This window comes from Polistes fuscatus, unplaced genomic scaffold (genome assembly GCF_010416935.1).
Source record: "Polistes fuscatus isolate 324 unplaced genomic scaffold, CU_Pfus_HIC Scaffold16, whole genome shotgun sequence".
NCBI classification, from domain to species: Eukaryota; Metazoa; Arthropoda; class Insecta; order Hymenoptera; family Vespidae; genus Polistes; species Polistes fuscatus.
Window position 1 is genome coordinate 4,153,185 of NW_025113064.1, and position 24,360 is coordinate 4,177,544.

Below are 24,360 nucleotides of genomic sequence, written 5' to 3' on the forward strand. Positions count from 1 at the left end.
TGACGTGCGACCATGGGATGCCATCGATATTATTTGTCTTAGAAATACTTACAGATTTAAGTCCCAATTCGCGGGTAACAGAAAGTAAAGCGCCAATTGCTTCTACCAGAGTTTCGAATTTTGTAGAGTTCTCAGCTTGTTCCTTTATAGGTATTATTACTAGTTTATATTTTCCGATGTTAGTTACCCTAGCTCGAGCTAACACTAAATGTTCTGATTTCGGGAGCCGTTTGGCTTTATTCAAAAGTTTGGCGCCATCGTCACAAGGTGTACCGCTAAGATCCGTAAATACTATCAAGTTATCTCGCCTTAAATGCAGAGAGTCCCTTGTCTCGAATATATTTTCCGTTATCAATCTTGAACGCATATCTACTCTCGTCGTGTGTGTACGGAAAAACAAATTATCGTAGTCAGCTGAGTCTCTGGCACTCTGACGTCAGAGTATTCATTGTCTGTTTCTGTTATCTTAGCGTCAGCTGTCGAGGGTAACGTCACGTCGAGATTCACGTCATAGTGAAAACTAATTTCGAAAATTCCAGTATTTAGTAAATCGAATTTTTGTCATAATTCTATATATTTAGCGTTAATATTTGCTTTTTCTTCATTAACAAATTTGTATCTATATTGTTTTGTATTCTAATATTTTAGTACGCGATGTTTTTCTCTACATATTGTATAATTTGCACATTTATCTAATAAGTACTATCTAATAAGTACTCTCATGAACGACCATAGACATTTGCATTTTTGTTAGCATATGGAAAATTAGAATGGTACAGATCAATTGTCGTTTCATGTGAAAACCTACCTTACCTACCAATAGGGTCGGTAAGGAGGTCTGTTGATAAGTGGAAGTCTGTAATACCGACTTCGTGCTCCTACATTACCGAACTTGTTATTAACATTTGGTTAATATAACAATTGCTATTTGCATTTAGCTTAATTAAATGGTTGCTACAAATAACATTGTTATATATTTGTTTTCTTTTAATTGGGTGTAAAATTTAACAGTTATTAATTAATAGAACAAATAGTTAATAACATTTATATAAAGTAATAATGTTAGCTGGAACATAAAATTCCCACAGTCGTAATAAAGCACACGTGCATGAAAATAAATCTCTTGGCTAAAGTATAAGGCGCACGTGCAGTTCCGGGAATTTCTGCCTGATAGTAGCCTGATACTGTAGTCGCTACCAGGAATTAGCGCTCGATAGTAAATGATATTTTTTCGAGGCAAATTCCATTCCCAGCTGACGACAGCAGTTTAGAGCTTGATTGTAACTAATATTTATTCACACGTGCAAACTTAAAAGATCAGCAGATTCCTTTCCACGGGTTGGTAAAAGTCGGTAGTGGAGGAACACCTAGCGCGAGTGGGGGTACCTCCCACTCGGCCGTACGGGACTCGACGTGGGGAGCTTAGAGACTTCTCGCCGTCAGTCTACCGGCAACCACTATACTTAAACACATAAAAAGTCTACTACAATACTTGATTAGTTCGCTTCATAAATTAGTCTATTGCGTAAGCCTTAGTAATTTGACGGTTTTTACAATTTAATATCTGTTACCGTGAGTCGATCAGTAAGACCTAACACCGTAAGTCGAGTGTTTCGCGTCGAACCTTCGTCTACTATTTCTGCGTCAACTAAGTTCGATATTTGTTTCGTAGTATGACAATTGCTATTAGGTTCGACATCTGTTATGAATTCGACATCTATTACTAAGTTTGCTACGTTTTAAACGAGTTTTTGATAATTGTTTCTTAATCTTTACGTTTATAAAAGTTCTACATTTGCTATTGTCTGTGTTCGTATTGTGAGTTATACTGTGCATACCTTGTGTTGTTTATTGTTAAAGTTTACTTAAGAATATACTGTTATTTTACCTAAAATTTTTGGAATTGTTTCGAACCAAATACTAAGCTCCTTTTGCACCTGATTCTTGTACCTATCTTCAAAATTCAAACCAGCACAATTAGAATTAAGGAGCTCCGGAAATCAGCACAGGGGAACACACTCCAAGGATTCCGTAAAATCATAGAGCAATATTAACATCAAGGTAAGTTGTCATCTCTTACTCATTAAAGGAGTTAAGTTCCGCTTCTAGCCCAGATCCCGGGTAAAGTACTGGCTCTACAGGCTGACCCAAAATAGGGCATTTATTCTCTTTGCCGAGAAGACAGCAAGAAAGTCGGTATCGGATCGGAGAATTATCTACAATTGTTCTTGCTCCTTGGCAGTCCTTTCTAGGACGTCACAGGAAGGCAAAAACTGGTAGCAGCGGTGGGATAAAAAAGGGAAGTGAGAATCTTAACCTAATTTAGCTCGAATCCTCAGTGTGGGATCATTGCTATAATTTACATATAAAAAGAAAATATTCATAGTAGTTAAAATGGCAACAGACCGACACGCGTTAGAACGGATTCTTCCATCTCTGACGGGGCGATGGGTGGATTCAATGACGAATTAGCGGAAAAAGAATTATTAATAAGAAAAGAATGGAAGAAATCATTTTGTTCCAAGAACAGTTAAATAATTTGCAGTTGGAAAGTTATAAAAGACAGGAGGAACTAGACAGGAGAGAGAGCGAGATTGAAAATTAAAGAAAAGAGTTAGCACATAGAGAGCGTAGACTAGAATTAAGGGAAGAAGAAATTCGTAGGTCTATGGGCGAAGATTGTGGCGGCTTTCGAGGATTGGAACGATCGCGAACTCCGGTAGACTCATTTATCACCATATCAAGAACGCCAAATTTGTCGCCATTCAGTTCTCCACGGCCTGTTCCACCGCGTCAAACTATCGTTATCCTTTGGCCAAATAGTAAAGAGTTTGAAATCAGAAAATGAAAGACTAAATCGTGAATTATAATCGTGAAAATATTCGAGACAAGAGACTCTCTGCATTTAAGGGCGAGATAACTTAATAGTATTTACGGATCTTAGTGGTACACCTTGTGACGATCGCGCCAAACTTTTGAATAAAGCCAACGGCTCCCGAAATCAGAACATTTAGTGTTAGCTCGAGCTAGGGTAACAACATCGGAAATATAAACTAGTATAATACCTATAAAAGAACAAGCTGAGAACTCTACAAAATTCGAAACTCTGGTAGAAGCAATTGGCGCTTTACTTTCTGTTACCCGCGAATTGGGACTTAAATCTGTAAGTATTCTAAGACAAATAATATCGATGGCATCCCATGGTCGCACGTCTAAAGGAAACTTCAAATACTTTGAATCTGAAATTTGCAAAATAGTAATTTGTCTTAATCAAATTCTAATCCCAGAACAAGAAAAGCGTAATGACATTCTTGCAGAATGCCACTCTTCGGCTATCGGTGACATAAGTGTGTAACAAAAACTTATAACAGAATTAGGCAGAAGTATCATTGGCCCAATAAAAAAAGACATACAAGAATACATTAGAAATTGCGAAGGATGTCAATTAAAGAAATTAGCTAGAATAAAGTCTAGGGAGCCAATGATACTAACCGATACGCCAGGAGCGGCATTCGACAAAATTGCCATGGACATTGTTGGACCACTTCCGAAACAAAAAAAGGAAATAAATATATTCTCACTATACAGGATTCACTAACAAAATTTTTCGTTGCAGTAGCTCTGAAGACAGCTACATAGGTTGATATTGCGGAAGGCATGGTCCATAAATTTTGTAATTATTCGGAGCGCCACGCTCAATTCTGACTGATCAAGGGAAAATTTTCACAGGCTCCTACTAAGGGCAATTGCTAAACAGTACCGTTGTAAGCAAATAAAAACCACAGCATTTCACCCATAGTCAAATGGGGTCACTTGAGCGTTCGCACATTGTATTAATAGAATACTTAAAACAATTTATTAGTAAGAAGAGCGAGTGGGATAATTGGCTCACTCATGCTATGTTCGCATACCATACTAGTACACATTAGGAACTAGGTTCACACCTCATGAATTGGTATTCGGAAGACAAGCGAATGCTCCCTCGGGAGAGGTGCTTACGAACGTTGCCCTAGAAGAATACCTATTTAGAATACTATTTAGATTTAGTTCATAAAATTTGGTCAGCTCAGAAAATTGCAAGAAGGAACCTGGTGGGCGCAAAAATAAATCCAAATTTATTATCATCAAAATTTTCGCGGCCAAAAACTGAGGTCGGAAATACGTCTATTTGTTGAAACAACCACTTCTAAGTTTGGAGACCAGTACAACTGGCCCCCACTAGATTCTAGAGATTCTACGTAATAATAACATAAAAATAGTTATAAAATGGAAGTAGGATTGTCCATCGACAAAAGTTAAATTAACTAGAATTGTGACGTCCCGAAGTTTAAACGAGAAACCCCACAAAAAAAAAAACAAAAATTCGTTCCTTATCCCGGTCAATTTCTTTTGAATATAGAAAATCTACACGGTTAGAACGATTTTGCCCTATTTTTGATCAGTCCGTTAAGCCGGTACTCTACCAAGGATCTGGGCTAGATGATCTTAGGGAAGCCAAAAAGGTAATAACTTGTAAGGTTATGATGGATGAGGGGTACTTACCCTTGATATAGATGAATATGTCCTTTAGAAAATACGATTTGTGCTGAATGCCGATATCCACGGACCCAAGGTCCTTAAAATCAATTGCGTTGATTAGGTAGTCACAGGATGTTCGGTGTAAAAAGGTTTTGTTATTAAATGAATATCACTTGATTAATAGGTAAACTAAAGTATATCTTCAATGTTAAAACAAACAAGAGTTTGCACAAGTGTTTTACACAATTTTGATCACTTGTTGTAACTGTCACACGGATATATTACAAATGTAACACGGATTATAAATGTGGCGTGTTAAAGTGCGTTTACTGTACGCAAATTGTAATATCAATTATAACTGCGGCGACGTGTACGAACTCTTACATAAAATTGTATAATCAAGCAATAATAGTAAATTGGATAAATTATTAACTATATTTTGTTAATAATTTATTATATATTATGAGAAAGTCTGTCTTCCAAGTTAACTAAATTGTTAACGCAAAAAGACTATCTTGAAAAGACTCGTCTTAAATGAGAAGTTGTTATATTGGAAGAGAGACTCTCGAGCACAAAATGTATCAGTATAAAATAATTAACAGAGGTAATTAAGATTTAAGTGTTAAGAGTATAGAGGTTGCCGGTAGACTGACGGCGAGGAGTCTATAGCTCCCCACGTCGGGTCCCGTACGGCCAAGTGGGAGGTACCCCCACTCGCGCTAGGTGCTTCCTCCACTACCGACTTTTACCAACCCGTGGGAAGGAATCTGCTTATCTTTTAAGTTTGCACGTGTGAATAAATAATTGTTACAATCAAGCTCTAAACTGCTTTCGTCAGCTGGGAATGGAATTTGCCTCGAAAAAATAGCATTTACTATCAAGCGCTAATTCCCGGTAGCGACTAAAGTATCAGGTTACTATCAGGCAGAAATTCCCAGAACTGCACGTGCGCCCTATATTGAGCCAAGAGATTCCCTTTCATTGCACGTGTGCTTTATTACGACTGTGGGAATTTTATGTTCCAGCTAACATTATCACCTTATATAAATGTTATTAACTATTTGTTTTATTAGTTATTAATAATTGTTAGAGTTTATTCTCAATTAGAAGAAAAATGAAATATGTAATAATATTATTTGTAGCAATCATTTAAATAAGGCTAAATGCTAGCAGCAACCATTATATATCCAAGTAATTAATAATAAGTGTCGGTAATGTAGGAGCACGAAGTCGGTATTACCGACTTCCCCTTATTGAAAGATCCGTTTACCGACCTAAGTTGTCGGTAAGGCAGGTGTCTCTATGAACGACAATTGATATATGTTCTATTATTACCATATGCTGTCAAAATGATATTTATCGATGGTCGTTTATAAGAGTATTTAATACAAAAGAGAATTTACAGTAAATATAATGTAAATTATATACGGTTATATGTGATAAAAGGTAAATTATTTAAATAATCGTATCGTAACTGTGTGTATGTGTAGTTTGTAAAAGTAAAAAATATAAGTGATGAAATTTCAAAAATTTTCGTATATATGACGGAAGGACAATCACAATCATTGGATGGTACGTTTTGTATATTGAATCGTCACTAGGACGTGACAAAATAAAAATTAGGACAATTCTTGCATAATTATCACATATATAACCTTTGTGTGAATCTATTATAAGAAATTTGTAAAGACCTGTACATCTGCAACAGAAAGGATGCATTCCGAACTTTGCTGCATCATCATCGGTTACGTCACCATAGCTTCCGCATTGTTGGGTTACGATTGCAGCGGGACAGCTGCGAATATAACAGCTGTGTCACTGCTGGAGACGGGGGACTGCAATCTCCCCACACAACACCCAATAAGACGAAGACGTACATACAGCTGTTGCAGCTGACTGACTACGATACAACACCGGTATACCAGTGTCGGATTGAAGTTGACCGTGTTATTTATTACTGCGGCATGAGCTCGCATATATCAGCTGTTCATAACGGGCGCCGCGTATATCTGATGGACGTGTCTGCCGACGTTGCAAATCGTTATTAACACCGGTACACTTTCTTTAAATTCGTTCACTCAATTGACTGGACTTCGAGTAAATACGACCGATTTTCGGAGTGTTACATTAGCAGGCTCCATAGCCACCGACGGTAAGTGCCTCGGCACACAATACGCAGATACCGACGGAACATGGGACGGTGTAGTAGTGCAAAGTGTAGTACGAACAATATAAGAACATATACGGGAACAGTGAGAGTGAAGGATAATGTGATCTCACTACGGGGAAATGTGCGGTGCACCTTTTCGGAAGGAACATGCCTCACGGACGAAAACGGGAGTGCATTTTGGACAATAATTCCTAAATCGGCCTGCAACTTCGAACAATACACAGCTTTATACGAAGGCACAGCAACAAAAATAGTTTCGCCTGTTACCATTTCACTACTGTCAACAATGTATACGGTGACAGAGGGGGATACGACTTTCGCATTAATGGGCAAGGAAGAACACCATCTCTGTGGGTATAGTTTGATCACGACAGAACATCCGAAGCTGTTCATTTTAGAAACACAGCGGGGAAGAACGTTCACATCAAAAGCGAAAATAACACCTAACAATATGGATTTGTTCGCCTACGTGAACTCGAAATTTGTGTATGTTGAAAGGCATCATTGTGACCAGTTGGAAGCTCTATACCACAGTGTACTCAACAAAGATGTATCGGAACAGCAAGTAATCAGAAATGCGTTAGCCTTGGCCGCGATCCTTCCTGATGTCTTTGCGTATACAGTAATGAAAAAACCAGGATACATGGCAGTGATAGGCGGTAAAGTTGCACATATTATCAAATGCACACCGGTTCCTGTAAAGGTTAGACACGCGGGAGAATGTTATCGTGAACTCCCAGTGACATATCAAAACACCAGCATGTTCCTTAAACCAAAATCCAGAATTTTGGTAAGTAAGGGCACCGAAGAATCCTGCAGCGCACTACTACCACAAGAAATCTGGTTGAAGGTGTTTGGTACCAGTTGCTGCCAAAGCCAACTTACGTAAAGGATCCGCAAATTTTGGAACCAGACACGGAACGTGTTGTGGATATATACCGACGCGGGATCCTTGGCAACCAGTGGTATTTACACACAGGCGGATCTGGACAATCTTAGGGACCACGTAATGTTCCCTATAGAACAGCCCTCTATACTGAACAATATTGCCAGGGGGGCAACCGGTCAAAAGTGCAAACAGAAACATTAAATTTTATGAACTTTGTGAGTAAGAACGAATTTAACAAATTTGCGGAAGTGTTACCTCGAAGTGTGGAACGGACTTTTGAAATTCGGGTAGTCAGTGCGGCAATACTAGGAGTAATATTTATATTTAAAATAATAAAATTGGTCGTTGATTCCATCTTGCGTGTTACGCCCTACACACGGTATATGGGTGGAGCATCATCTATTAGGCGCTATTTGGGGCTCAATAACGGGCCTACTTCTCCAGTTAAAGAACAGTAAGGATCGCCGGCTGCATCAACCGAAACCGAACTCCGTGAAATCACCACGGAGCAGTCCGAAACAGTAAACAGTTTAGCCGATAGCAATCAATCAACTACGGCTACAAGCAGCTCGCAAACCGAGGAATCAGCCGGTAAGCAATTGCGGTTTTATGCAGACGACGAAATCCTCAGAAATTTCGCTCTTTACGAAGCAGTAGAAAATGAATTCCTTCGTGCTTCTCTTAAAGGGGGGAGGTGTCACGTCATAGTGACAACTAATTTCGAAAATTCAAGTATTTATAGTAAATCTGAATTTTGTCATAATTCTATATATTTAGCTTTAATATTTGCTTTTCTTCATTAACAAATTTGTATCTATATTTTTTGTATTCTAATATTTTAGTACGCGATGTTTTTCTCTACATATTGTATAATTTGCACTTTTATCTAATAAGTACTCTCATGAACGACCATCGATATTTGCATTTTGTTAGCATATGGAATTAGAATGGTACAGATCAATTGTCGTTCATGTGAAACCTACCTACCTACCAATAGGGTCGGTAAGGAGGTCTGTCGATAAGTGGAAGTCTGTAATACCGACTTCGTGCTCCTACATTACCGACACTTGTTATTAACATTTGGTTAATATAACAATTGCTTTGCATTTATCTTTAATTAAATGGTTGCTACAAATAACATTGTTATATATTGTTGTTCTTTAATTGGGTGTAAAATTTAACAGTTATTATTAATTAATAGAAAAATAGTTAATAACATTTATATAAAGTAATAATGTTAGCTGGAACATAAAATTCCCACAGTCGTAATAAAGCACACGTGCAATGAAAATAAATCTCTTGGCTAAAGTATAAGGCGCACGTGCAGTTCGGGAATTTCTGCCTGATAGTAGCCTGATACTGTAGTCGCTACCGGGAATTAGCGCTTGATAGTAAATGATATTTTTTCGAGGCAAATTCCATTCCCAGCTGACGACAGCAGTTTAGAGCTTGATTGTAACTAATATTTATTCACACGTGCAAACTTAAAAGATCAGCAGATTCCTTTCCCACGGGTTGGTAAAAGTCGGTAGTGGAGAAAGCACCTAGCGCGAGTGGGGGTACTCCACTCGGCCGTACGGGACTCGACGTGGGGAGCTTAGAGACTCCTCGCCGTCAGTCTACCGGCAACCATTATACTTAAAACTCATAAAAGTCTACTACATACTTTGATTGTTCGTTCATAAATTAGTCTATTGCGTGAACCTTAGTAATTTTGACGGTATTTACAATTTAATATCTGTTACCGTGAGTCGATAGTAAGACCTAACACCGTAAGTCGAGTGTGTTTCGCGTCGAAACTTCGTCTACTATTTCTGCGTCAACTAAGTTCGTATTTGTTTCGTAGTATGACAATTGCTATTAGGTTCGACATCTGTTATTGAATTCGACATCTATTACTAAGTTTGCTACGTTTTAACGATTTTTTGATAATTGTTTCTTAATCTTTACGTTTATAAAAGTTTTACATTTGCTATTGTCTGTGTTCGTATTGTGAGTTATACTGTGCATAACCTTGTTGTTTATTGTTAAAGTTTACTTAAGAATCTACTTTATTTTACCTAAAATTTTTGGAATTGTTCGAACCAACTAAGCTCCTTTTGCACCTGATTCTTTGTACCTATTCAAAATTCAACACTAGCCACAATTGGAATTAAGAGCTCCGGGTAGTGGAGGAAGCACTAGCGCGAGTGTGGGTACCTCCCACTCGGCAGGTACGGACTCGACGTGGGGAGATTAGAGACTCCTCGCCGTCAGTCTACCGGCAACCATTATACTTAAACACATAAAAGTCTACCACAATACGGATTATTCGCTTCATAAATTAGTCTATTGCGTGAACCTTAGTAATTCTGACGGTTTTACAAATTTAATATCTGTTACCGTGAGTCGATCAGTAAGACCTAACACCGTAAGTCGAGTTTCGCGTCGAACCTTTGTCTACCTATTTCTGCGTCGACTAAGTTCGATATTTTTTCGTAGTATACAATGCGATTAGGTACGACATCTGTTATTGAATTCGACATTTAGTACGAGTTGCTAACGTTTGTAAACGAGTTTCGATAATTGGGTTCTTAATCTTTACATTTATAAAAGGTTCTACATGTGCTAGGTCTGTGTTCGTATTGTGAGTTATACTGTGCATAACCTCGTGTTGTTTATTGTTAAAGTTTACTTAAGAATATACTGTTATTTTACCTAATTTTGGAATTGTTTTCGAACCAACAACTAAGCTCCTTTTGCACCTGATCCTTGTACCTATCTTCAAATTCAACACTAGCACAATTGGAATTAAGGAGCTCCGGAAATCAGCACAGGGGACCACACTCCGAGGATTCCGTAAAATCATAGAGCAATATTAACATCAAGGTAAGTTGTCATCTCTTACTCATTAAAGGAGTTAAGTTCCGCTTCTAGCCCAGATCCCGGGTAAAGTACTGGCTCTACAGGCTGACCCAAATAGGGCATTTATTCTCTTTGCCGAGAAGACAGCAAGAAAGTCGGTATCGGATCGGAGAATTATCTAAATTGTTCTTGCTCCTTGGCAGTCCTCTTCTAGGACGTCACAGGAAAGCAAAAAAGTGGCAGCGGTGGGATAGAAAAAGGGAAGTGAGAGTCTTAACCTAATTTAGCTCGAATCCTCAGTGTGGGATCATTGCTATAATTCACATATATGAAAAGAAAATATTCATAGTAGTTAAAATGGCAACAGACCGTACACGCGTTAGAACAGATTCTCCCATCTCTTACGGGGCGATGGGTGGATTCAATGACGAATTAGCGGAAAAAGAATTATTAATAAGAAAAGAATGGAAGAAATCATTTTGTTCCAAGAACAGTTAAATAATTTGCAGTTGGAAAGTTATAAAAGACAGGAGGAACTAGACAGGAGAGAGAGCGAGATTGAAAATCAAAGAAAAGAGTTAGCACATGGAGAGCGTAAACTAGAATTAAGGGAAAAAGAAATTCGTAGGTCTATAGGCGAAGATTTTGGCGGCTTTCGAGGATTTGAACGATCGCGAACTCCGGTAGACTCATTTATCACATTATCAAGAACGCCAAATTTGTCGCCATCCAGTTCTCCACGGCCTGTTCCACCGCGTCAAACTATCGTTACTCCTTTGCCAAATAGTAACGATTTGAAAACAGAAAATGAGCGACTAAAGCGTGAATTAGATTTATTGAGGGGAGTAGTTGCTGCATCTCGTCCGCCCTCTCTTCTTCCGCGTACAACGAATGCTTCGGTTAAATTGCGTGAAATTGTGGAAGCGGTACCGAGGTTCGATGGTCACAACATCTTGGTTACTCAGTTTGCAAGAGCTTGTAAAAGAGCTCTCGATTCTTTGCCCGCTTGTTATTCTGCCGAAACAGAAACTTCACTAACCAGGCTGCTTATCTCAAAATTAAACGGACACGCATACGTTGTTGTAGAGGATCTGAAAATAACTAAAGTAGAGCAATTAATAGATCGGCTGAAGGATGCTTTCTTGCCATCACACGGGACGAATTACTATCGCGGACAACTAGCAACCGAGTTTAAAAAGCCAAAGGAGCACGTTCTTGATTACTTTAGTCGCGTCCGTAGTCTAACTCAGTCAATAATTGATGAGGAATCGAAGCAGGTTGGGCGTTTAGAACGATCTGTTGAGCGCAAAATAGAAGAGGAAGGCCTTGACGCCTTCATTCGCGGTCTTCCGTCAGATTACCGAACCGCATTGCGATTCGAACGGTATACCGATTTTAGTTAAGCCTTGATTTGTTTGCTGCGAATTGACAAACAAATTAAAGAGGACGCAAAAAGAACGGCTTCTCCTACTTATAGGAGCCGTGCCGCGAATATCAGACAAATTAAGGAAATAATAGTCTGTAATCACTGCAAAAAGCAGGGGCATAAGGAAAACAATTGCTGGCTAAAAAGAAAGTCAGGAAGGAATTCACCAAGTCCATCAAATTCATCTAATAAATCGGTTAAACGAAGAGAAGGTCATTGTAATTATTGCAAAAAATTAGGCCATTGGAAATACGAGTGTCGATCACTAAAATAATAATGATAAACGAAATAATCAGAACCAGTGAAACGACGGGAAGGGTCCGGCGGCGGACGCACGCCGTTCCCCCTCTCCCAAACCGCGTCCAAGATCTCCGCAACCAAAACCGGAACAGTCGCAATCAGGCAAATAAAGTACGAACCGGTTATTAGGGCTCCATGTGTCACTGGTACCTCTCAAGAACTTACTGGCACCGTGACATTGATGATCGACACTGGCGCGGAAATCAATTTGATAAATCTAACGTATTACGTAAATCGACGGAAACAGACGCAACGGATCGAAAGTTTTTGACGAGAAGAAAAAAAATATATAAATAAACATTCCTATGTTTCGACATCAATATGTCAAGTATATATTTATAAATTAGTACGAACTTCTCGATTTATTAATCCAAGTAATTCTTTGAATTGCTATAGACGCATTTCTTATATATATATATTAATCAATATTATTATATTTATGTAAAATCTAATACGATATATGAATATTATGTGAGATAAAACATGTCACACGCACACTATATATTATAAGAATATTTATAAAAATTAACAAAAGCAAAATGAACTGATGTAGTATTAGTCGATTATAAGTATATGCTAGAACTTATGTAATAAAGTAATTATAGAATCATACAATAATAAACGAAAAACTCAATATTATTGTTCTATATTATCAATAGAAAATTTCAAACGAAATTATATGGCAATATGATTCACAATGAATAGTATAGCAATTATAATAATACTACTTGCAAAATATTTTTTTTTTTTTTTTTTTTAATATGCGTGATTTGCTACGAAAAGTGCAACATCGCCGGCAGCATCTGTGAAACTTCCCGCGTACTGGCCAAGTGCCGATTCGCCGTTGGCCTTAGTCCTCTTGATAAGTTCTTCCTGTCCAGCTGTTACTTGATCGTTCCTGTTACCTTCTTGAGCGGTGGACAATCCGAAGAAGAGGCCTCGGTGAACTTGAATGCCATCAGGAAGGATTTCGGGCTCAACAATCGGTACTTCTTGCGCTCTGACAAATTGAAACGTAACGAGCGAAAACATTTGCGTTTTCTAAAAAAAAAAATGGCAAGTTCTTTTTAGGCGTATGCTTTGTAATTTTAAGAACGCATCTCCACTTGGCGAAATGACAGCTATCCTTCTGTACTGGACGCAACGTGCTTGGAGGTGAACTATCTGGAGTGGTTATCGGTGAACCCAACAGTGTAGCTGGTAAAGATTTACTTCCTTTATTTAGATTTATTTCTTCTTCGACCAGTGTCACAGAAGATTGTGGTTTGTTAAACTTATTAGACATCATTTGGTTAGCTACATGAACAATGGATTTTCCACAAAAAGCTGGTTCACCATTAAATCCATCATCAGTTCCTTCAGATTTAGCTGGTTTTACGTTTCCAGTTAATGTTTAATAACTTGAAAAGGTACATTCAGTCCACCATCTCTTGACGAAAGTTTCTTCTATCAATGTCCAAAATCACAATTTCTACCATTGGAGGTCGTCTAATCCCTGAGTCGTACATTCATCGTTTGTAGCAAAGAGTAGCACGACACCCTTATCAACCTTGATTCCAGGAATGATGTTACGTTGTTTCAAAAGCTTAAGAATAGCGTACCGTTATTAGCCTTCTGATATAGAGTCTCATGGAACAGAATCACACCGGAGATATTGTCCAATGACGTCCTTTGCCGCAGTAAAAATGTTTGTCTGTATGTTCTACGGTTATCCTCATTGTTCTCTATAATGATGTCCTTTAGGCGTTACCGTTCGTGTTCGTAGTAGATTCGTCAGCAGCGAGAATTCCTTTTTTAGGAGCTACGATCTGTTCAGCATCCTCTTCTCTTCTTCCTTTAGCTTAGGAACGGCCTTGATGTACATTTTATCTACCATTTTTTTTATTATCACGATGGATTTGACTGTCGTTATCGAAAATATGCACAAAACGTTATTAATTTACGTTTGGAAAGAGAATGCTTATTTTTTACAAATTTTAACTTTATCTTTGTGGACGATTCTGCTTCCATTCTTATAACTAATTCTTACATTATTTCTCGGAAGCACTTCTAAAATTTGGTAGGGGCCAGAGTATTGGTTACCAAGTTAGTGTGGTTTTTTTAAAAGGTAAATGTTTTGACCAACCGAAAGATTCTGACCTCGAGCATTTCGATCGTAATATATTTTGATTTGATCTTAGCTCCTACCAAATTTCGTCTTGCAAAGTCTGAGATGTTTTAATTTTATTAACTAGATCTAAATAATACTCTAGGTATGTGCTGTCTAATGCTACATTTGTATGTATGTCTGCGGAAGGTATGTTTGCTTGTTTTGCAAAAACTAGTTCGTGAGGGGTAAATCTAGTTCCCTCGTGCGTACTGGTGTTGTATGCAAACATGGCGTGTGTTAACCATTTATCCCACTCGCTCTTTTATTTTATAATGTTTTAAATATTCCACTAGAACAATGTGAGATCTTTCTAGTGATCCATTCGACTGAGGATGGAACGCCGTAGTTTTTATTTGTTTCAAATTATACTGTTTAGCTATTGCCTTTAAAAGCGAACTAGTAAAGTTTGTTCCCTGGTCAGTCAATATGGATCGTGGTGCCCCGAAACATTGCAAACATATGGACTAATCCTTCGGCAAATCTATGGACGTAGTTGTTTGTAATGGTATGGCAATGAAATATTTAGTGAGTGCGTCTTGTATAGTAAGAATATATCTATTTCCTGATTTCGTTTCAGGGAGTGGTCCGACTATGTCCATAGCTATTTTGTCGAATGCCGCTCCGGCGCTACGGTAGTATACATTGTGTTCTTTGGACTTTACTCTTACTAATTTTTTTAACTGACAACTTGTACAGTTTTTGATAAAATCACTTATGTCCTTTTTTAAATTTGGCCAATGATACTTATGCCGAATTTTATTATACGTTTTTGTGACGCCTTTGTGTCCACCAATAGGCGAGGAGTGGCATTCGGCAAGGATGCCCTCTCGCAGTTCTAACTTAGGAACTAAAATTTGATTTAAACAGATAGTAATGCAGCAATTTTCTGATTCAAACGTGTTACATAAATTCTTTTGAATCCGAGGCCATATATGCCGTCTAAGCTTTGTGTCTTGGCGATGCTTACAGATTTTAAGTCGAGCTCTCGTACTACTGAGAGCAAGGAACCAATTGCTTCGTATATCGTTCCAATTTTGCACTGTTTGCGATGTTTTCCTTATAGGGATAATTATTAATTTATGTTTCCCAATGTTAGTTACTTTGGCACGAGCTAAAGTCAAATCTTTTACATGTGGAATAAGTTTTGTTTGTTCTAGTAGTTTAGCACCAGTATCGCAAGGTGTGCCGTCTAAATCGGTAAATATTACAATATTGTCGTGCCTTAATTGTAGAGAGTCTCGTGAGACTCCTACATTTTTTGTTATCATATTTAAGTTATTGTTTGTTCTTGGTTGTGTCTGTGGAGAGTATAGTCGTTCGTAGTCACTAGAGTTTTCACTGTCTGTATTTTCGTCCTCTAGTGCTGGTGTTGCTAAACGTGACGTGTTGTCGAGGTCATCTGTGCCGTTAGCTGTCACGTCGGGGTCACTGTCCTCGTTATCCGTCATCGTGTCCTTAGTTTCAAAATGAACGGTACTATCGTCGGAATCGTATGTGTTATAGGAAGTACTTTTTAGTTTCTATCGGATTTCGTGATAGAGCGTCAGCGTTAGCATTCGCAGTTCCTGGCTTATAAATGATTTTGAACGTATACTCAGCCAATTTCAGACTCCACTTAACTAATCTTGATGTCGGGTCTTTTACCGACTTTAGCCAAACTAGTGGTTTGTGATCAGTTATGAGGGTAAATTCTCGGCCGTACAAATATGGCCTAAAATAATTCGTAGCGAAAACTATTGCCATAATTCTCTTTCAATAGTTGAATAATTCATTTCAGCTTTATTTAAAATTCGCGAGCAATAGGAGATGGGTAAATCCTTACCGACGGGGCCTTGACTCAACACGGCGCCGATTGCATAACGGATGCGTCCGTTGTGACGTTAAAAGGCAAAGAGAAATTTGGATATTGTAAAATGGTTCTTTGCACAAGGCATCACGCAGTGAGCAAAATGCGTTTTCATGGGTGGATTCCATCTGAATAAAGCCTCCTTTTTAAGTAAATCTGTTAGAGGTTTTGCTACTTTTGAAAAAGCTGGTATAAATCTTCTGTAATATCCAGCAAGACCTAAAAATTGGCGAATTGATTTAATATTGTTGGGACGCGGAAATTCTTTCACTGCTTTTAATTTTTTTGGATCAGGCTTTACGCCGTTTTCTCCTATAATATGGCCCAAAAGCTACTTCTCGTCTGAGGAATATCATTTATCGGGCTGCAGTTTTAGATTTGCTATACGAAGACAATGCGCGAGTTTATTAAATTTCGCTTGATGCTCATTGAGTGATCTCGCGTAAACAACGTAGTCAAAATATACAAACATTTCTTCGCCTTGTAAACCGGTCAAGACATGGTCCATTAACCTCTGAAAGGTTTGCTGGAGCGTTTTTTAAACCATGTCACGTCATAGTGACAACTAATTTCGAAATTCAAGTATTTATAGTAAATCGCACGGCGATCACGTGATCTGTAGCTAACTACGATATTTAAATATAGGAAGAAAGTTAAAAATGGGAAAAGATTTAAGCGCATGGTCATTTTATTCGACATGTTTGCATCGCGTACTACGATTTTTCGCCGAAAAATATGTTCGTCGATTTTAGTTCATACTCGAAATGTTTTCGAGTTTTCTACTTTTTTTTGCCTGAGAATTTTTTATTTACGAAACCGTAACTCCTATGTCACGTCATAGTGACAACTAATTTCGAAAATTATTTTAGTAAATGAATTTTGTCATAATTCTATATTTAGCGTTAATATTTGCTTTTTCTTCATTAACGAATTTGTATCTATATTTGTTTTGTATTCTAATATTTTAGTACGCGATGTTTTTCTCTACATATTGTATAATTTGCACTTTTATCTAATAAGTACTCTCATGAACGACCATCGATATTTGCATTTTTGTTAGCATATGGAAATTAGAATGGTACAGATCAATTGTCGTTCATGTGAAAACCTACCTTACCTACCAATAGGGTCGGTAAGCAGGTCTGTCGATAAGTGGAAGTCTGTAATACCGACTTCGTGCTCCTACATTACCGACACTTGTTATTAACATTTGGTTGATATAACAATTGCTATTTGCATTCATCTTTAATTAATGGTTGCTGCAGATAACGTTGTTATATATTTTGTTGTTCTTTTAATTGGGAGTAAATTTTAACAGTTATTATTAATTAATAGAACAAATAGTTAATAACATTTATATAAAGTAATAATGTTAGCTGGAACATAAAATTCCCACAGTCGTAATAAAGCAAACGTGCAATGAAAGGAAATCTCTTGGCTCAAGTATAAGGCGCACGTGCAGTTCTGGGAATTTCTGCCTGATAGTAACCTGATACTTTAGTCGCTACCGGGAATTAGCGCTTGATAGTAAATGATATTTTTTCGAGGCAAATTCCATTCCCAGCTGACGACAGCAGTTTAGAGCTTGATTGTAACTAATATTTATTCACACGTGCAAACTTAAAAGATCAGCAGATTCCTTTCCCACGGGTTGGTAAAAGTCGGTAGTGGAGGAAGCATAGCGCGAGTGGGGGTACCTCCCACTCGGCCGTACGGGACTCGACGTGGGGAGCTTAGAGACTCCTCGCCGTCAGTCTACCGGCAACCATTATACTTAAAACACATAAAAAGTCTACTACAATACTTGATTAGTTCGCTTCATAAATTAGTCTATTGCGTGAACCTTAGTAATTTTGACGGTTTTTACAATTTAATATCTGTTACCGTGAGTCGATCAGTAAGACCTAACACCGTAAGTCGAGTGTTTCGCGTCGAACCTTTGTCTACTATTTCTGCGTCGACTAAGTTCGATATTTGTTTCGTAGTATGACAATTGCTATTAGGTTCGACATCTGTTATTGAATTCGACATCTATTACTAAGTTTGCTACGTTTGTAAACGAGTTTTTCGATAATTGTTTCTTAATCTTTACATTTATAAAAGTTCTACATTTGCTATTGTCTGTGTTCGTATTGTGAGTTATACTGTGCATAACCTTGTGTTGTTTATTGTTAAAGTTTACTTAAGAATATACTGTTATTTTACCTAAAATTTTTGGAATTGTTTCGAACCAACAACTAAGCTCCTTTTGCACCTGATTCCTTGTACCTATCTTCAAAATTCAACACTAGCACAATTGGAATTAAGGAGCTCCGGAAATCAGCACAGGGGACCACACTCCGAGGATTCCGTAAAATCATAGAGCAATATTAACATCAAGGTAAGTTGTCATCTCTTACTCATTAAAGGAGTTAAGTTCCGCTTCTAGCCCAGATCCCGGGTAAAGTACTGGCTCTACAGGCTGACCCAAAATAGGGCATTTATTCTCTTTGCCGAGAAGACAGCAAGAAAGTCGGTATCGGATCGGAGAATTATCTAAAATTGTTCTTGCTCCTTGGCAGTCCTCTTCTAGGACGTCACAGGAAGGCAAAAACTGGTGGCAGCGGTGGGATAGAAAAAGGGAAGTGAGAGTCTTAACCTAATTTAGCTCGAATCCTCAGTGTGGGATCATTGCTATAATTCACATATAAAAGAAAATATTTCATAGTAGTTAAAATGGCAACAGACCGTACACGCGTTAGAACAGATTCTCCCATCTCTGACGGGGCGATGGGTGGATTCAATGATGAATTAGCGGAAAAGGAATTATTAATAAGGAAAAGAATGGAAGAAATCATTTTGTTCCAAGAACAGTTAAATAAGTTGCAGTTGGAAAGTTATAAAAGACAGGAGGAACTAGACAGGAGAGAGAGCGAGATTGAAAATAAAAGAAAAGAGTTAGCACATAGAGAACGTAAACTAGAATTAAGGGAAGAAGAAATTCGTAGGTCTATGGGCGAAGATTTTGGCGGCTTTCGAGGATTTGAACGATCGCGAACTCCGGTAGACTCATTTATCACCATATCAAGAACACCAAATTTGTCGCCATCCAGTTCTCCACGGCCTGTTCCACCGCGTCAAACTATCGTTACTCCTTTGCCAAATAGTAACGATTTGAAAACAGAAAATGAGCGACTAAAGCGTGAATTAGATTTATTGAGGGGAGTAGTTGCTGCATCTCGTCCGCCCTCTCCTCTCCGCGTACAACGAATGCTTCGGTTAAATTGCGTGAAATTGTGGAAGCGGTACCGAGGTTCGATGGTCACAACATCTCGGTTATTCAGTTTGCGAGAGCTTGTAAAAGAGCTCTTGATTCTTTGCCCGCTTGTTATTCTGCCGAAACAGAAACTTCACTAACCAGCTGCTTATCTCAAAATTAAACGGACACGCATACGTTGTTGTAGAGGATCTGAAAATAACTAAAGTAGAGCAATTAATAGATCGGCTGAAGGATGCTTTCTTGCCAGCACACGGGACGAATTACTATCGCGGACAACTAGCAACCGAGTTTAAAAAGCCAAAGGAGCACGTTCTTGATTACTTTAGTCGCGTCCGTGGTCTAACTCAGTCAATAATTGATGAGGAATCGAAGCAGGTTGGGCGTTTAGAACGATCTGTTGAGCGCAAAATAGAAGAGGAAGGCCTTGACGCCTTCATTCGCGGTCTTCCGTCAGATTACCGAACTGCATTGCGATTCGAACGGTATACCGATTTTAGTTCAGCCTTAATTTGTTTGCTGCGAATTGACAAACAAATTCAAGACGACGCAAAAAGAACGGCTTCTCCTACTTATAGGAGCCGTGTCGCGAATATCAGACAAATTAAGGAAATAATAGTCTGTAATCACTGCAAAAAGCAGGGTCATAAGGAAAACAATTGCTGGCTAAAAAGAAAGTCAGGAAAAATTCACCAAGTCCATCAAATTCATCTAATAAATCGGTTAAACGAAGAGAAGGTCATTGTAATTATTGCAAAAATTAGGCCATTGGAAATACGAGTGTCGATCACTAAAATATAATAATGATAAACGAAATAATCAGAACCAGGGAAACGACGGGAAGGGTCCGGCGGCGGACGCACGCCGTTCCCCCTCTCCCAAACCGCGTCCAAGATCTCCGCAACCGAAACCGGAACAGTCGCAATCAGGCAAATAATGTACGAACCGGTTATTAGGGCTCCATGTGTCACTGGTACCTCTCAAGAACTGACTGGCACCGTGACATTGATGATCGACACTGGCGCGGAAATCAATTTGATAAAATCTAACGTACTACGTAAATCGACAGAAACAGACGCTACGGAGACAGTACAGTTAACGGGTATCTCCCAAGACAGACATAACACGCTTGGCACTGCCAAGGTTCGCATATTTGGGGAGGACGTTAAATTCCACTTAGTAGAAGGAAATTTCCCTATTCAATCGAATGGTATTTTGGGAACCGAGTTCCTACAATCAAAATCTGCTACCATTGATTATACTAGTGGATGTCTTAAATTTCGCGAAAAGGTAATTCCGTTTGTCACAGACGAGAGTGTTTGCATTCCTTCAAGAATGTCTCAAATTTGCTACTGCTACGTCGCGAATACTGAAGTAAAAGAGGGATATATCCCTCAGTTACAGCTCCCACCTGGAGTCTATGCAGGTGAAGCTTTAGTTAAAAACGAAAACGGGAAAGCATATTTTAAGGTAATAAACACGACTTCGAAACCTGTCTCTTTAGCAATTCAGAGATTGGAATTATTTGATTATAGTCTAGGTACTCTTCCGAATTCTGCACCAAATAACTCCGATCCTTTGTCCGAAATCTGCGATCCCGATCAATCCGAATATTTGCATTATGTACATACCATTTTTGCATCCACCTCCGCTAATGAAACTCCGAAGAGGGGTGATCCGAAATCTGAATCAACCTTACCACCCTCTCGAGTAGAATCCGTAAAATCCCTCCTCCGTCTCGAACATTTGAATACGGAAGAGGCTGAATCTGTTTCAAAATTAATTGCAGCAAACGCTGATATCTTCCATTTGCCAGGCGAACCGCTTGGATGCACCGATATTTTGCAACATAAGATCATTACTAGTGACAATGTTCCGGTGTACACAAAACAATATAGATTCCCTCCGGTTCACAAGGAAGAAGTTAGGAAACAGACATCTGAATTGCTGAAAGACGGAATAATTAGGCCATCTCTCTCACCGTACAATTCTCCAATATGGATTGTACCTAAAAAGGCGGATTCCAAAGGAAATCCCAAATGGCGGATGGTGATCGATTATCGGAATTTAAATGAAAAAACAGTAGGAGACGCTTATCCTATACCTAACATAACCGAAATATTAGACCAACTCGGCGCGGCAAGATATTTTTCGACATTTGATTTGAAATCCGGATTTCACCAAATTAAAATGCATCCGGATGACCGAGAAAAGACAGCGTTCTCGACCCCGTACGGTCATTTTGAATTTAGTAGAATGCCATTCGGCTTAAAAAACGCTCCAGCAACTTTTCAACGGTTGATGGATCATGTCTTGACCGGTTTACAGGGCGAGGAAATGTTTGTTTACTTGGATGATGTCGTTCTTTACGCAAGGTCACTTAGCGAGCATGAAGCAAAATTTGATAAACTCGCGCAAAGACTCCGTAAGGCCAATTTGAGGTTACAACCCGATAAATGTGAATTTTTAAGGCGGGAGGTAATCTATTTGGGACACATCATCGGGGAGAACGGTGTTAAACCTGATCCAAAAAAATTAGACGCTGTCAGAGAATTTCCGCGACCGAAAAACGCTAAATCTGTTCGACAATTTTTGGGACTTGCCGGATATTATAGAAGGTTTATTCCTGCCTTTTCTAAGGTTGCTAAACCATTGACAGATTTATTAAAAAAGGATGTTTTATTTCGCTGGGAAAGTACCCAAGAAAATGCATTTTGCTCGTTAAGGGACTCATTGTGCAAGGAACCGATACTACAGTTTCCAAATTTTAACTTGCCCTTTAACGTAACAACAGATGCATCCGGCTATGCAATTGGTGCCGTCTTGAGTCAAGGTCCTGTCGGGAAGGATCTGCCTGTCTCATACTGCTCGCGAATTTTGAATAAAGCAGAAATGAACTACTCTACAATTGAAAGAGAACTTCTGGCAGTAGTATATGCGACAAATTATTTTAGGCCTTATTTATACGGGCGAGAGTTTACTCTGATAACTGATCACAAACCGCTAGTTTGGCTCAAGTCAATTAAAGATCCGACTTCGAGACTCGTAAAATGGAGTTTGAAGTTAGCTGACTATTCGTTCAAAATTGTGTATAAGCCTGGAATTGCTAATGCTAACGCAGATGCCTTATCCCGAAATCCAGTGGAGACGAGGAGCGTACTCCCTGTATATGCGGACGATTCGGACGACAGCCCTATTAGGTTCAATGTCAGACGCGCATTAACAGAAAACGAAGACTATGACCTCGACGAAACAGCTGACGGGACAGACGATCTCGACGTGACGTTACCCTCGACAGCTGACGCTAAGATAACAGAAACAGACAATGAATACTCTGACGTCGAGAGTGCCAGTGACTCAGCTGACTACGATAAATTGTTTTCTCCGTACACACCGACGAGAGTAGATATGCGTTCAAGAATGATAACGGAAAATATATTCGAGACAAGGGACTCTCTGCATTTAAGGCGAGATAACTTGATAGTATTTACGGATCTTAGCGGTACACCTTGTGACGATGGCGCCAAACTTTTGGATAAAGCCAAACGGCTCCCGAAATCAGAACATTTAGTGTTAGCTCGAGCTAGGGTAACTAACATCGGAAAATATAAACTAGTAATAATACCTATAAAGGAACAAGCTGAGAACTCTACAAAATTCGAAACTCTGGTAGAAGCAATTGGCGCTTTACTTTCTGTTACCCGCGAATTGGGACTTAAATCTGTAAGTATTTCTAAGACAAATAATATCGATGGCATCCCATGGTCGCACGTCCAAAGGAAACTTCAAAATACTTTTGAATCTGAAATTTGCAAAATAGTAATTTGTCTTAATGAAATTCTAATCCCAGAACAGGAAAAGCGTAATGACATTCTTGCAGAATGCCACTCTTCGGCTATCGGTGGACATAAGGGTGTAACAAAAACTTATAACAGAATTAGGCAGAAGTATCATTGGCCCAATATGAAAAAAGACATACAAGAATACATTAGAAATTGCGAAGGATGTCAATTAAAGAAATTAGTTAGAATAAAGTCTAGGAGCCAATGATACTAACCGATACGCCAGGAGCGGCATTCGACAAAATTGCCATGGACATTGTTGGACCACTTCCGGAAACAAAAAAGGGCAATAAATATATTCTCACATACAGGATTCACTAACAAAATTTTTCGTTGCAGTAGCTCTGAAGACAGCTACATCAGTTGATATTGCGGAAGGCATGGTCCATAATTTTTGTAATATATTCGGAGCGCCACGCTCAATTCTGACTGATCAAGGGAAAAATTTCACAGGCTCCTTACTAAGGGCAATTGCTAAACAGTACCGTTGTAAGCAAATAAAAACCACAGCATTTCACCCACAGTCAAATGGGTCACTTGAGCGTTCGCACATTGTATTAATAGAATACTTAAAACAATTTATTAGTAAGAAGAGCGAGTGGGATAATTGGCTCACTCATGCTATGTTCGCATACAATACTAGCACACATGAGGGAACTAGGTTCACACCTCATGAATTGGTATTCGGAAGACAAGCGAATGCTCCCTCGGGAGAGGTGCTTACGAACGTTGCCCTAGAGAATACCTATTTAGAATACTATTTAGATTTAGTTCATAAAATTAGGTCAGCTCAGAAAATAGCAAGAAGGAACCTGGTGGGCGCAAAAATAAAATCCAAATTTTATTATGATCAAAATTCTCGCGGCCAAAAACTTGAGGTCGGAAATAACGTCTATTTGTTGAAACAACCAACTTCTAAGTTTGGAGACCAGTACACTGGCCCCCACCAGATTCTAGAGATTCTACGTAATAATAACATAAAAATTAGTTATAAAAATGGAAGTAGGATTGTCCATCGAGACAAAGTTAAATTAACTAGAAATAAAAATTAGGACAATTCTTGCATAATTATCACATATATAACCTTTGTATGAATCTATTATAAGAAATTTTTGTAAAG

The 24,360-nt window shown here is 38.6% G+C and overlaps 1 long non-coding RNA gene and 1 pseudogene across 1 annotated transcript; one reads left to right on the top strand and one right to left on the bottom strand.

The window, feature by feature from the left end:
* Positions 1 to 12,890: 12,890 nt before the first annotated feature.
* Positions 12,891 to 14,023, bottom strand: LOC122514828 (annotated as a pseudogene).
* Positions 13,020 to 13,455, top strand: LOC122514831. The gene is made up of 2 exons (XR_006303126.1): positions 13,020 to 13,133; positions 13,241 to 13,455. It is a non-coding gene; the product is annotated as an uncharacterized LOC122514831 (long non-coding RNA).
* Positions 14,024 to 24,360: the final 10,337 nt, after the last annotated feature.